This window comes from Furipterus horrens, unplaced genomic scaffold (assembly GCF_987537825.1).
Source record: "Furipterus horrens unplaced genomic scaffold, mFurHor1.1.pri manual_scaffold_13, whole genome shotgun sequence".
Classification (NCBI taxonomy): Eukaryota; Metazoa; Chordata; class Mammalia; order Chiroptera; family Furipteridae; genus Furipterus; species Furipterus horrens.
Genome location: NW_028327183.1, coordinates 11,382,459 through 11,395,961, shown reverse-complemented (window position 1 = coordinate 11,395,961; position 13,503 = coordinate 11,382,459). Strand labels below are relative to the sequence as shown.

At 39.3% G+C, this 13,503-nt stretch overlaps 1 pseudogene; it reads right to left on the bottom strand.

Moving 5' to 3' along the window:
- Window positions 1-12,625: 12,625 nt before the first annotated feature.
- Window positions 12,626-12,991, bottom strand: LOC149994034 (large ribosomal subunit protein eL31 pseudogene; annotated as a pseudogene).
- Window positions 12,992-13,503: the final 512 nt, after the last annotated feature.

The window sequence follows — 13,503 nt, the reverse complement described above, 5'->3', positions numbered from 1 at the left end:
TGGAATTTGGGTAATGATAACGAACCAATGTGGTGTCAGCCAGAATGCTTGTGACTAAAGGCATATGAGGCATCAACTTCACCTCAACATCTGTGTCTTAATACTTCCTTCTCAATCTCAGTATGATAATTCATATCCTTTCTACTTGTTGGCTAGATGCTATTTTCCTACAGCACTTTCCCCTCAATACAGAATGCAGTTGAAGGTCATGCTTTGTACATAGTTGCCTCCTGCCTTTAGTCTTTACCTAATTTTAAATGGACTCTCAGCACTATTTCACCTTTGAGGATGCTGCCATTTTGGAAAATACAGGCTGGCAGATTACTTCTCAACTTGCTGTTCCCAGGGTCTAGAGCCCAGTTGTGTTTTCCTAGTAGGGTGATGGCAGGGATAAGACAGGACCAGTTTTGAAGCATTGCACACAGATGAGGCTCATGGCAACTGCCTGGCCCTCATGGGGATGTTGATAGTCATCTCTTGGTCTAGATATGGTCCACTTTCCCCCTTGCACGCAACTGCATTTCCTTTTCCACGTAATGAGTGATCTGTGTGGAGACTTTAAGAGATGAGGCTATGCTGCTGTCACCAGCCCGTACTCCCCAGGCTACATTGTCACAGTGAGATAATGAAATGATTGTCCAATTCTACTGGTCACTTCGCCATAGAGACATGCCACTATGAGGGGGTTTTGTCTCTTCTCTTTTAACTATTCGTATTTATTCATTTATCTTTAGCTCTAGTCATGGTGAAAGTGAAATCACACATTTTGTTTCATGGAAAGGGTTAAAATCTGTCATGGCCTTTATCTATGTTGATGATAAAGCTGTCTGTGTTTGGCTGTGGGAACTTCATTGAGCTGGCCTTCAAGTTCTTTTGTGGTGTTTTTGTCATATCAGGGTTCACATTCTTCCTGGTGGCATAACTAGGTGTTTCAGGCTTATTCTGTACTCTCCTTGTCTCCTGGGGCCAGAGTCCATTATTACTGCAGAATTCCTGATTTCCTTTTGATAGTGAGGAATACTTTAAAGCCAGGGCATGAATTCCAAGTATGGTCATTACTACTAAAATTGATGTTCCTTCTAGGCCTTTTCACTGAACTGAGCTAGAACAAATAAATACAGGCACATGCGTACAGACATACATATATAATATATTTCTCTCTATATATTCTATACATATAAATAAACACATGCAAAGATACCCACATGAAATCATGATTTCAATATTTGTCTCTATTTTATTCTTTAAAGACGGCCTCGCTTCCAGGAACAGCCACACTTTTGCTCATTTGCTAGATCGTACACAAAATGTGGAGTTTCAGAATTTCTGTGCTTACCACACTATAGAAATTACGCACATGGAAAACGGTTGTCTTATTTTTAATGATTTATTTTCTATAGACTTAGTTTTTTCCATCATCCTTTTTGACACATTCCCCCCACTGCATTCTTTCCTAAGAAAAAGGCAACATACTATGGAGTGTGCTTGCTTAATGTAGTAACATTGCTTTGGAAACCTCTTCATATTTGTTCAGAGACATCCTTGTTTTCAAAGCAACACTGTGTATATGCAGAATAGTTTATTCAACAGAGTCTCATGTTTGGACATTTAGACAGTTCCCAGTGTGTTGCATTTAAATATAATACTGAGGAGAATAACCTTGTATACTGTGTGTTTTATTACTGAGTGTATATCATCAGGATAAAATCCTAGAAGTTATATTGTTTGGCCATAGGATAAATGTACATACTTTTGCTACATCTTGGCTAAAGAGGCCTTTAAGTTTTGGGGGAGCAATGCAGGTTACTCTAAAGCTAGACAGTGGAGTACGTTGTCAAATTTTTGGAGTTTGGTCAATCTGATAGTTAAAATATAATATCTGAATGCTCACTCTTATTATATATGAAGCCTTATCAATTGGTATATTTTGCACCCAGTTTTTATGTCTTTTATATTTGTGTCATTTGCTCATTTTTATGTATGATTGATGGGCTATTGTTTCTCTAGTCTTTGAAGGTACTTTATACACTAGGGTAATTTTGTCTTGTCATTCATTCTCTTTATTCCCCCCATCCCAGGTTAATAAGGAATTATTTTTGATTTTCTAGTACTTGAAGAACTTCTTGTTATCCTACTTCCTCCTCTTCTTCCCTCTTCTCCTTCTTCTTCTTGGTCTCTGATTTATTTAAAATGTACTCCTGTGTATGGTGTGAGAAAGAGATCAATCTCATCATTTCCCTAATTGCTATCCTGTTTCTCCAGCACTGTCTGTGTTACAAAGGCCAACTTGGCATCTGTGCTTTGAGATGCTTCACTTATGTCGTTCTGGATTCCATATGTAGTTCTGGATTCTGATGGACTCTATTGTATTTCACTGTTTTATCTACTGCATGACAGTACTATATGTGTGTGTGTGTATGTGTGCATATAGTTTGTTTATTTATCTTTAAAGAAGCTCTGAGATATTTCTGATATGTATAGGATGTCCCTCTTACACTCATTATCTTTCAACACAGGTTTTCCTAGCAATCTTTATATGTTTATTTTTCCCTAAAGTGTGTTTAGTATCATCTTGCACAGACCTAAGGAAATAAATTTTGTTTGTATTTGTATTGGAATAAAAGTAAATCAGTAAGTTAAATTACTGGGACCTGAGATGTGAGGTGTTGAGACATTCTAACTAAGAGAAGGTTATTTGTAATTCCATTTACTGAAGTTTACATTTTTGTCTTTAGGAGTTTTTATACCCACCTACCCCGCACTCCCCCCCACCCCCACCCCGCTACCACATACACACACACTGGAGCATGATACATGGACAGAGCTTTTCCTCCTCTCTCTTTGATTCACCATGTACAGGCCTGTCCATCATGTGAGCCTTTGGTTATAATAAACAGCACATTTGGACGACGTCTCAAAAGACTCTGAGAAGCCTTTGATAGTGATAAAATATCTACACCATGCCACAGACTTTGCCCCATGCTTTGAGTTATTCTAGCCACAATTCTCCCTTTTTGCAAACTGGACAAACAATGTCTAAAGTCAGGCTGTTACATCACAGATTATGAGAGGGCATCTCCGGCCCCAGTGGCTGGTTTTACGATTGTAAAGGAGGGGCCTTTAACAGCAAGATTCTGGCATGCTCCCTTTGCTTCTTCATTTACTTAATTTCTGAAAGACTCTGGACCAAGAAGCACACAGTATTAGAAAGAGACTTCTATTAGTCTTAAACTGCTGCCTGCTTTGCTATTGAAATTAGTGATTAGGCTTCAACTCTGTGGTTTTCCTTAATTTACTAAGAAAATGGATGGCATTTTTCTCAAATTTATAAAGATGGCCTGCAGGGAAATATCTAATTACCCTAAATATATTTTAAAACTCCCAAAAGGAGAAACAGGAAAACCTTTATTCAAATGTCTCTGTTAGATAGAATAGCTTAATATTTCTTTGATAAACTCCAGAGCCTTCACAATGGGAGGATTTATTAGGAACTTTCTGTTTGTGCCCTGCAGAGTCTGATCCTATGCAGAAAACCATGGCTGCAAGGGGAAAATAGACCATTTAAATGCAAATCTGCTAATCCAAGAGATTCACACTCTAAATAGAAGTGGGTCTTCAGGGTGACTGATGAAGTTAGCAGTATATGGACATTCTTTGGGGATTACTACTTATATTAGGAAATCTAATAACTGGCTTTATTATGTGAGGGTACCACCCATGTATCCCCTGGACTTTCCTTAGTGACTGCTGCTCATGACGTGTGGGTTTCCTGGTTGTTAAAAGTTTCAATGACTCCTTAAGTTATAAATCAGGTGCCTATGAAGCTCTAGTTCTTGTTACCACATTAAATTGTCTATAGTAATTACATCATATATATTCTCCTGTTACAATTATTGGAAACATGCTGAAGAAAAGGATGTTAAGAAGACAGGCTGGTATATTTTGGAGGGACAATACAATTTTATAAAAACAGTTCCACTAAAACATTCATACCTGAACTACCTTCCACAAATCACACTGAATAATTTTTTCCCTATATTCAAGGGCATCGTAAACTATCTGAAAGATAAATGTCAAATGAAGTAAAATAAAAAGACAGACTTTCACCAATCAATTCTGGTATACTAGTTTCAATCTTATTTCCAGAATTTTGGCTTATGAAAAGTAAGCATTCTCTATATCTACAATTTTTTTCAGTATCCATTTTAATTGATGACTTGAACAAACTCACAGTGATTTTGGAGAAATGAGTATAATTGTGAGTTTTAAATTAAATCCATTGTTCAATGTAAGCTGTATTTTTGTTACATAATCAGGATCAGTAGCCCTGGGACTGACTCTTATTCCCTCAGCTAAAACCAACAGCATGCATCAAATCTATAAGATTCAGAGTTACAGGTAAAGGTTCACAAAGAATTTGCATTTGAACTTAAGTTGAAGGAAATAGCCATACCCTTGAGCGATCTGGAGTTAAAGAGAAGTAGGGAAGAAAGGCATTTGAGTTCAGAAATGTGGCAACTACAGGCCGTGGGAGGTTTGAAACACAGACATGATTAAGACAAATGACTTGTCCAGTAGAGATGAGCAGAAAGGGGAGCAGAGGGAGAAGAGTTTGGAAAAAAGTTCTAGATTCAAATTATGTAAAAAATTCTGTTGCAACCTTAAGGAGTCTAAATAGCTTTATGATAAGCTATTTTGAAGGACATTTGTTTTGTTTTTCCTTTACTCAGTATTTTTATAAAGCAGAGGAGACCACGGTGTGTGTTTTAGGAAGGCAAGCTTGCTCTGGAAGCACCGAGTAGAATAAACTGGAGAGAGGAGAGGGATATATTTAGGATACAATACAGTCAGCAGATCAGAGATTACGAAGTCTCACCACATCTGTTGAGATGGAGAAACAATGACTTTTAAAATAAAAACACACAATGGGATTGCCAGACCTGTTGAGTAATTTCATATAGACAGGAGAAGTCAGAGATACTTCTTTCTGCCTTTGAAGGCTGGATAGATAGAGTCGTCGTCGTCGTCGTCGGCAGCCGTCCGTCTCGAGAGACGATGGTGTAGCTTCTTAAGAGTCTATCTGCACCGCCGAGAATGGCTGTGCAGTCCGACTCGGGAGTGACACGGTATCTGTCTCCTCCCGTGTTGAATCGACATCTTGCGATGATGCTGGAGTGTCCTCTCCAGTGAAGCTGAAGCTACAGAGCCTGGGCAGGGTGATATGGAGGGTCTGCTGTTGCCCATGCAGCAGACCCCCCCTCTCTTCGCAGCTGAAGGGTCCAAGGGAAAGACGGAGTCAATACAGCTTGGCTTCAGGTGCGCCGCAGGAGTTGCCGGTGTTGACTACAACGTCAAACCGCCTTAGGGACTCCGGCTCCGGATTTTCTGTCGGGGTTTACTCCCTTAGCCTTTCCCCTGAAGAGGTATGCCGCAAGGCAGCGGAGGTTTTTTGGAGTCAGAGTTTTCCTTCTCTGATGTGCCCTGACTGGAAGATCGAACCAGCGACACTTAGCTCGCAGGCCGACGCTCAATCCACTGAGCCAAACCAGCCAGGGCATAGATAGAGTGTTACTAATAAATTAAGTGCTTATTCATTAAAACTTTCTACTGAGGACTATGTGAAAGGTCTATAGGAGGTAGTTTGAAGTTTGGGGTACAAAAGGTCAGAATCCCACCTAAGGAGAAAAAGCCAGCAGGTAAAAGGCTACCAGAGCTTGTGGGACAGCAGTGATATTGGTGCGCACATCCAAACTGGATCATCATGAGGTTCTAAATTATAAGTCTTCAAACTTAGCTCTGCACCAGAATGACCCCAACATTTAAAATAATACCGGTGCCTTGGACCCATTTCCAGTGATTCTCACTTTGTCCTTGGCTGGGTCCCAGACTTTGTATTTTTCTTATAAGTTCCTCACAGATTCTAACATGGAACACTGCTATAAATGATCATTGAGGAGAGTGGGTACATGTTTTATTTATTCTCTTTTGTGACCTTCACCTGCATAATTTGTTGAGTATTTGTCCCCCTCACTATTCCACATGATAACGGAGCTCGATCCGTTCCCGTCACAGTTTCCTTTCTCAGGGTTGGTTACTGTGACACGGACACTTTGTACAGTCACGCAGACACTTCACTTTCTCACTCACCAGCCTCTGTCTACCGAGCAAGGCTCTCTGTGAGCTGCTAGGGATACCAGGCAAACTCCTACCCCGTCCCTCACTTCATCAAGTTTATAGTCTGTGTAGAAAGAATAAAGGAAGCAAGGGAGGGAAGGAGAAAAGGAAGAAGGAACTTCAAGTCAGTATCCTCTCTTCCAAGGTTATTATACTTAGTTTTATGTCTTATCGCTAATTATGGATGCAGAGACTTTCAAGCCTCAGTGAATTAATGAAAGAAGCATCTGGGTGGCAAAAGACATGTCTGTGCACGCAGGCACTCTATAAAAAAATATGCCCATTAGCACTTCATCTTTTTTTTTCTGCTGTAAGGGTGAGCCAACAAGAACTGCTAATATTCTAAATAAGAAGATGAGGCTAAGATGCATATGCCATTTTTAACAGGCAAAATAACTTCTGCTAAGAACACAGATGATTCATGTTGCTCATTGTCTCCCAGAAGAAGCTGATTATTGTGAAATAGACGAAAACTCCTTCCCTCGGGAAGACCTAAATAATCCTACTTGAAGTATCACTGTCTTCTTAAGGTGTAGAAGCATCTGGGTCATTTTAAGAAGGGTAAACCTGCCCAAATCTTAAGAATTAGGTCACAGAGTGGTCAGGGAAAGGCTGGGTAGGGTCAAATTTGTATATCTAACTCTTTCATTCAGAGGAAGTGTATCTGGCCAAAAGCATGGCCCATAGGGAGCTAACTACAGTGAGCATCTTAGATCTGAGTAGAAAGGCAATAGAAAGTGTTCTGCCAAGAGTTTGCACATAATTCAGAACTAGTGATGTAAACATCTCTGTGGGAGCCATGTCTTTAAAAATAGAATAGCTCAAATTTAATTTAAAAGTCAAAATTAAGTACAAAAAGAGATGAATTTTAAGAAAATTATACCTGGAGTCATAGAATCAGAGGATTTGAGGCCTGGGAAAGGCCTTTGGGAAATTATCCCAACTTGGTCAAATTTTCTTTCTATTTGCAGTTCACAGCTTTATTGATTTTATATATATACAAAATGAAATTCACCTATTTTAATTGTCCAATTTAATAAATTTGCTAGATTTAAAGAATTGTACAGCCATCACCATAATTCAGTTTTAGAACCTTCTAGTTATCCTGGAGGCTCACATATTTACAGACAATCCTTGCTCTGACTCCCAGCCCTAGATAAGCACTCTTCCTACCTGCTGTCTCTACAAATATCTTTATTCTGGACGTTTTATATAAGGGGAGTCACACAGTGTGCTGTCCTGTGTGTCAGAGTTTCTATCACTTGGCATAATGACTTTGAGGATCATCCCTAGTGTAGCCTATGCAGGAAGCTTTTTCTCTTTTTACTGCTGAGTAATCACTTGATGGCACCAACTCTTTGACTTTAAAGATGAAGAAACTGAGACCAAGTCGGGTCGTGTGGCTCTCATATTCCCACAGCAAGTCTGTGGCTCTTGAGTTTGTCTTCTCTGGATGCAAAACCGTGTTCTGACACTGGATGATACATGTCCTGACCTCTTCCTAGCTGGCTCTGCTCACAGGGGAGAGAAATGTCAACATGTAACATGTGGCTGATGCTGTGGGGGGGGGGGGGACTTTCCACCTTAAGTTCAGGGTAATTGTCACTCAGATGCACCACAAAGCTTGACCCCTGTGGTTTTGCAGCCCTTTGATGTAAATGTTAATGAACATTCATCCCCACTTCCCAACATCAGGTTTTTTGGGAAATTATGCACATTTGTTGCAGTGACCATGGCAAAATTATTTATCTATTTACTTATCCTTCTCCCCCAACTAGCCCATGAACCTCAGAGAGCTCTCCAAGGCATAGGTCCATGGCTGACACACAGAACTCTTTAGCCACAAGTGTATTTCCATGTAAATGTTGTGCTTTGTAAATAGAGAAAGTCACAGTAGGTGCCATAGGTAGGGAAGAGCAGAAATAAGTAAAGAATTCACATTTTGTTCATGCCTACATTTGAAACATTTTAGTGACTAAAGATAAACTCCATATTTAATCTTTTCTTGGATATCCAGGAAAATTAATAGGATTTTGCAATCTCCAAGGAACCCTAATGAAGGCTATCACTCTCTCTAATTAGACCCATTGGATTTCCATTTTATTAAGAACAACTTGGTGACACGTGCTTGCCCTCTCACCTGATTTTAATTAGGTCTCATGAAACATAATTTGGTGAATCTGGCCATTCACCTCATTATAAAAAAGAAAAAAGACAAATTATCCCAAACCAGGTTTCTAATGAAAATAAAACCCCCCTTTTAAGCCAAGAGTTATTGTCTGCTCCTAGATATTAAATATTTGCAAAATAGACATAAACCATCAATTTCCAAGGACTTACTAATTAATTAAATACTCTTAATCCCATATCTTTGACCATTACCAATTTTTGTTTATATATTTATACATCGATCCAATATATAATATATTTAGGCTGTTAAAACAGGTGAGCAAAGGAGCTGAGACTGTGCAGGGGTGAAGTACATGGAATTTGCCAACCTTCCCTTATTCAAATCCACTCATACCCTCTTGCCATATTTCTAACCACTGGCATGTTTTATTATATTTGAACTCTCCTCTGCAAAGTGACAATAATAACACTATCAATCATACTGGGTTGTGGTGCAGCCTTAAAGCCATATTGCAAGTAAAGCATGTATAATACTTATTGACACAGTAAATTATTATACATGCAGCTATTATTGCATTGAGATTGTTCTTTGGGTTTATTTGCTATTATGACTTTTAGGTATTGTCATAGAGCCTAGAATTTCTAATTTCCATCCAGACTGCAGTTGCTTTTTGATGAAGCACAAGTAGTCCTTTTACATCCCTGTGCCCAGACTTCCAGATCAGAGTATGTGGCATAGAAGATATCTGATCTTATTAGGCATTGGAGCCTTCAAAACTGTCACATCATGCTCCATGGTATTTCTAATGACCATAAACAGAAATCGGATAGTCTCATACTACTTCCTAAATAAAACTTTAATACCATTAACATTGCAGTGTGTCTTATAATAAAGTTTAACTTCATGAAAAAGTGGGGAAATTCAAATGGGGATTTAATATAGATTAGGAAACACTAAGGCAGAGAGATGGAGAATGGGAAATCGCTGTTCATTGGGTACAGAGTTTCAGTTTGGCAAGTGATGGACGTCCTAGAGAGCTGCTGCAGAAGAGTGTGCGTACACTGGTGATAGTGTACTGTACACTTCAAATAGTTAAAGTGGTAACTTTTATGTATTCTTTGGGCTACAAAAAACATTCATTTTAGTCAAAGGATATACACTTATACTAAAGCTAATATACTGTTATACAAATTGCAGATTGGAAATTGACTTATTAATTTATTAATTGGAATGCAGATTGTGAAGCAGAAATATCCCTAAGAGAACTGAAAGGTTTTATTGCCTACATTTACATCATCCATATTTTATCTCTTCTCCAATGATACAGATAACGGACAGCAAAGAGAATACATAAGCCTCTTCTCTTATTAGGAAATTTAAAACCTGAGTTATTTTTTTTCCACCTCTGTAACTCGCTTTATGCGGCTCTTCAGAAGATTCAAATGGTTGTATTTTTTTTTCCTAAATACAAAATTAAGGATTAGAGAAACCATCTGTGTGACCAAAACGCTCTTACTTCTAGCTGGTTCATGTCAATCATTCAAGTCAGAGACGTGTGCAGACATATGTCATGCAAACATGCTCTCTACTCTGTGCTTATTAGGATGTACTTAGAGAAACCTGAGGTGTCACATTCCAAAACGCCATTAGGAAGCCATGGAACTCGCGAGGCTGAACCCAAGTCGGATTATAAAGCCCGTGCCCTTCCCACTCCGCCACTCTCTCGTTCTGAGTTATCCACGCACCCCCCGAGGGCGCGCTCACTAGTCCAGCTGGACACGACCTCCAACTCTGCCCTGTAGTGACATACTGGAGGAGTGCGGTTCAGAGCGCGCAGTCCAGAGTTAGATTTCAACCCAGTGCAGAAAGCACTTCATAGTAACAAGTGCTTTTCAGCCATGAATGAAAAGTTACTGCAAACGATCCCAAACGTTCTTTCGACAGTCCAAGTAAGATGCGAAGAAACCTCTTAGGAAAGGTGAAATGTTTCTCTTATCTTGCAAGCCATATTTTGCAACTGGGTGATTTTCCTCTGCTAAGAACAAGTCTCTCTCATGGGAGGTTGCTGGCGTCCTTTAAAGAAAGTCAGAGAGAAAAGAAAGATATAACAATCCAGAAAAAAGACACACACGTAAAGCAGCACAATTTTGTTTTCTTTACACACAAACACGTACATACCCCAGCAAATTACTATTGACATTTCAAACACTATATAATTATGTGCATTTTAAATAAGTCAAACAACTCTTAATCACTCATCTTTTCATTCGCTCTTTGACCTGTCACCTATTCATCCTTTAATTTATCACCATAATCAATTACATGGGAGTTTTTGGGCAATGGCACAAAATTTCAACTTGCTGAACAAAGATTTGCCCTTGTCCTTGTTGAGTAAGTATTAAGTCATATACCCCATTGAGCTACCTAGAAATAAGTTAATGCCTTTACAACACGTTTTTAATATTAAATGCCAGAAATTTTTCACACAATGGGAAACTGACTCCTCTGCATTGTCATTATAAACTAGGGTTCTCTCACTCAGCACAAGTGCCCAGAGGTTTTTCATATTTAATAAAGTGATGTAATGATTTATTAACCCTGTGAAGAAAAGAATTATAATTTCATGCTATCTATACTTCCAACAGGACACAATCCTCTGATTTGCCACACTGGATTTACGTACAGTGATGCCTTGTTTTGGTTATAAAGATGTATAAACACTCCTCACCAGAATACGGATCTCAATAAGCGTTACTTTTATTTTCCTGCATACAAACAGGTTGGACTCTTCAGCAGGCTCTTTTCTTTCTCTTGTCAAGCTTTCTCTAAGCATCTGTCATTATTTCAACATCTGGAGGGGTAGATAAGCTGATCCAATTGGAACATTGCAGTCAGCAACTTTCTCCAGGAAACTAAATTTGTCACTTCTGCAAAGCATCCATCTTCTGCCAGCTTTTGACTTCCTGTCCTGAGGCCAAACTCGAAAATCAGGCCTCCCAGTTTGTAAGGCTGCTGTGTTAGGGACTAATTCAGCTGTGGAGAAAAGGGTGACAAGGGTGGAAAGATCATGATTAACTCGAATTAATTTCTGGAACAGCAGGAAACTCATCTAAATATGATACAAAGATTTAATCTTAACCTGATGTCTCTCCAGCCATTACACACGACTTCCTTCTTAAAGAAATATTGAATGTTACTCTGCATTTTTCTCTGACAATAGCTTGTGCAGTTACTGTGCCTCTTTGATTGAGGGAGAGGTCATATTTTCAGATTAACCAGAAAATTAACAATTGCTCATTTGAGGTTTGATGTGAAATAAATTCACAAGTCACCCTCCCTATTCTAATCCTTTCATTAACATGACAGCAAACCTGTACAAACATACTTATTTTTAAAGGCACATCTGAACAGATTCTTTCTCTGATTCAAACTGTTCACTGATTTCCTTTTTCTAGGGAATATCTTGATGCTCTTAGGATGTGGTCAAGGTGAATTGTCCTCTGGCTCTGGCTTCATTCTCCAGCCTGGCCTTCTGTGCTCTTCTACCCTCTGCCATGCCTTCGTGCTGAGGTTCACGATATTCCCATTACTGGGATGCAACGACTGTCCCATTGGGGGCTTTGCAAAAATCAATGGGCATTCACATTGGCAAGGAATCTGCTTAAAATGCAGATTCAGATTTGACAATTGTGAATGGAGCCTAAGAGTCTGCCTTCACAGCAAGCTGCTAGGTGATGATAATGAAGCTGAGGTCTGTAGTACAAACTGAGAAGCAAGGTCTCAGATCACTAGTTCTCAGCTGGGGGTGGGAGGGTGATTTTGCTCTTTGCGGCCATTTGGGAAAAATCTGGAGGCATTTTATTTGTCATAACTCGGGGGCAGTAATGGACATCTAGTAGAAAAAAGCCATGGATCTCACTAAACCTTCTGCAATGTCCAGGACTGCCTACCATGGCAGAGGCTTATTCAGGCCAAAATGTCAATAGTGTGCAGTTGAAAAAACTTGACTAGAGGACGTCTAGTCTTTAGGAACAAGCTGAGTCATCACATCTTATCTGAACAAGTCCCTAAACTCGCCTAAAAAAACCCATCATTTCCGGCTTGTCCTGCCCATTGGACCCCCACTACCAATTCACTCACACACCAGATTGAGTCTGCAAATGCTGAATCTGTTGTATTATCAATACTTTGTTTTAAAGCTTTCCAAATGATTCTGTAATTGCGAACTACTTTAAAACATGCAAACACATTACATTGTCATTAGAAACAGAAAACCAAACCTCAAAGGCAGTTTTATAACTTTTTTTTGACCATCGGTGGTTAGTTCTCATTCACAGTAACTGTTTGTAGGGTTTTGAAAGTGGCGACCAACGTATAGAGCTTGTCTGGTGAATCTTCATCCTCATTACATTTTCTGGACAACCGCGCCCAGATACCGTATGGGACATTCCTTTCTCCTTTGACCCAGATGGCTTTGTTGAGGCTGGTGTCAGTGCACACATCAGGAGTCCCCATGTCCTTCATGGCAAATTTCTGGATCTCTTTGAGTGCCAGAGGGGCGTGCTTCTTGAAACGCACTCCCTGGATGCACGTGTGGGTATTGACAGTGTACTATTCCCTGGTCACTGCCTCGTTGATGGCAGAATAGCCCTTCTTCTTCTCGCCGTCCTTCTTTGTGGGAGCCATTCTGCCTGGCCCAGGTTAGTAATCCAATGCTCGTCTCTCTGCTTAATTGCTTAATTTCCCTTTAATTTCATTTGTAAGCATCTTGAACATAATTATTATATTTGTGGCACAGTACGCAGCATCTATTTTGTTGTAGACCTCGGATACTTTTCTATGTGATTAGTGTAAGAGATTAAAGGAACGTATGATCATTCTAACTTGCAAAATTTAATTTAGCAGTCATAAATAAAAGGTAAAAGAACAAGGTGCTATTTTGTTTAATTGGTCAATATGGCGGTAGAAGCTGCTGCTCTGATAAGGGTTGAGGAAAATTAATTGCTAACAGGAATGTGACTGATTCATATTACTCAGAGATAAATTGCAGATAGTCTTAAAAACATACATATTTTTTATTCATCTCTAAGAGGTCACTTTTCACTGATTGACTTGAAATCTAATCAGTCCACTGATGTAGAGGAAACATTCTTATCCATGGATTTATGATAGAATTCAAAGGTCTGTGAAATCAGAAG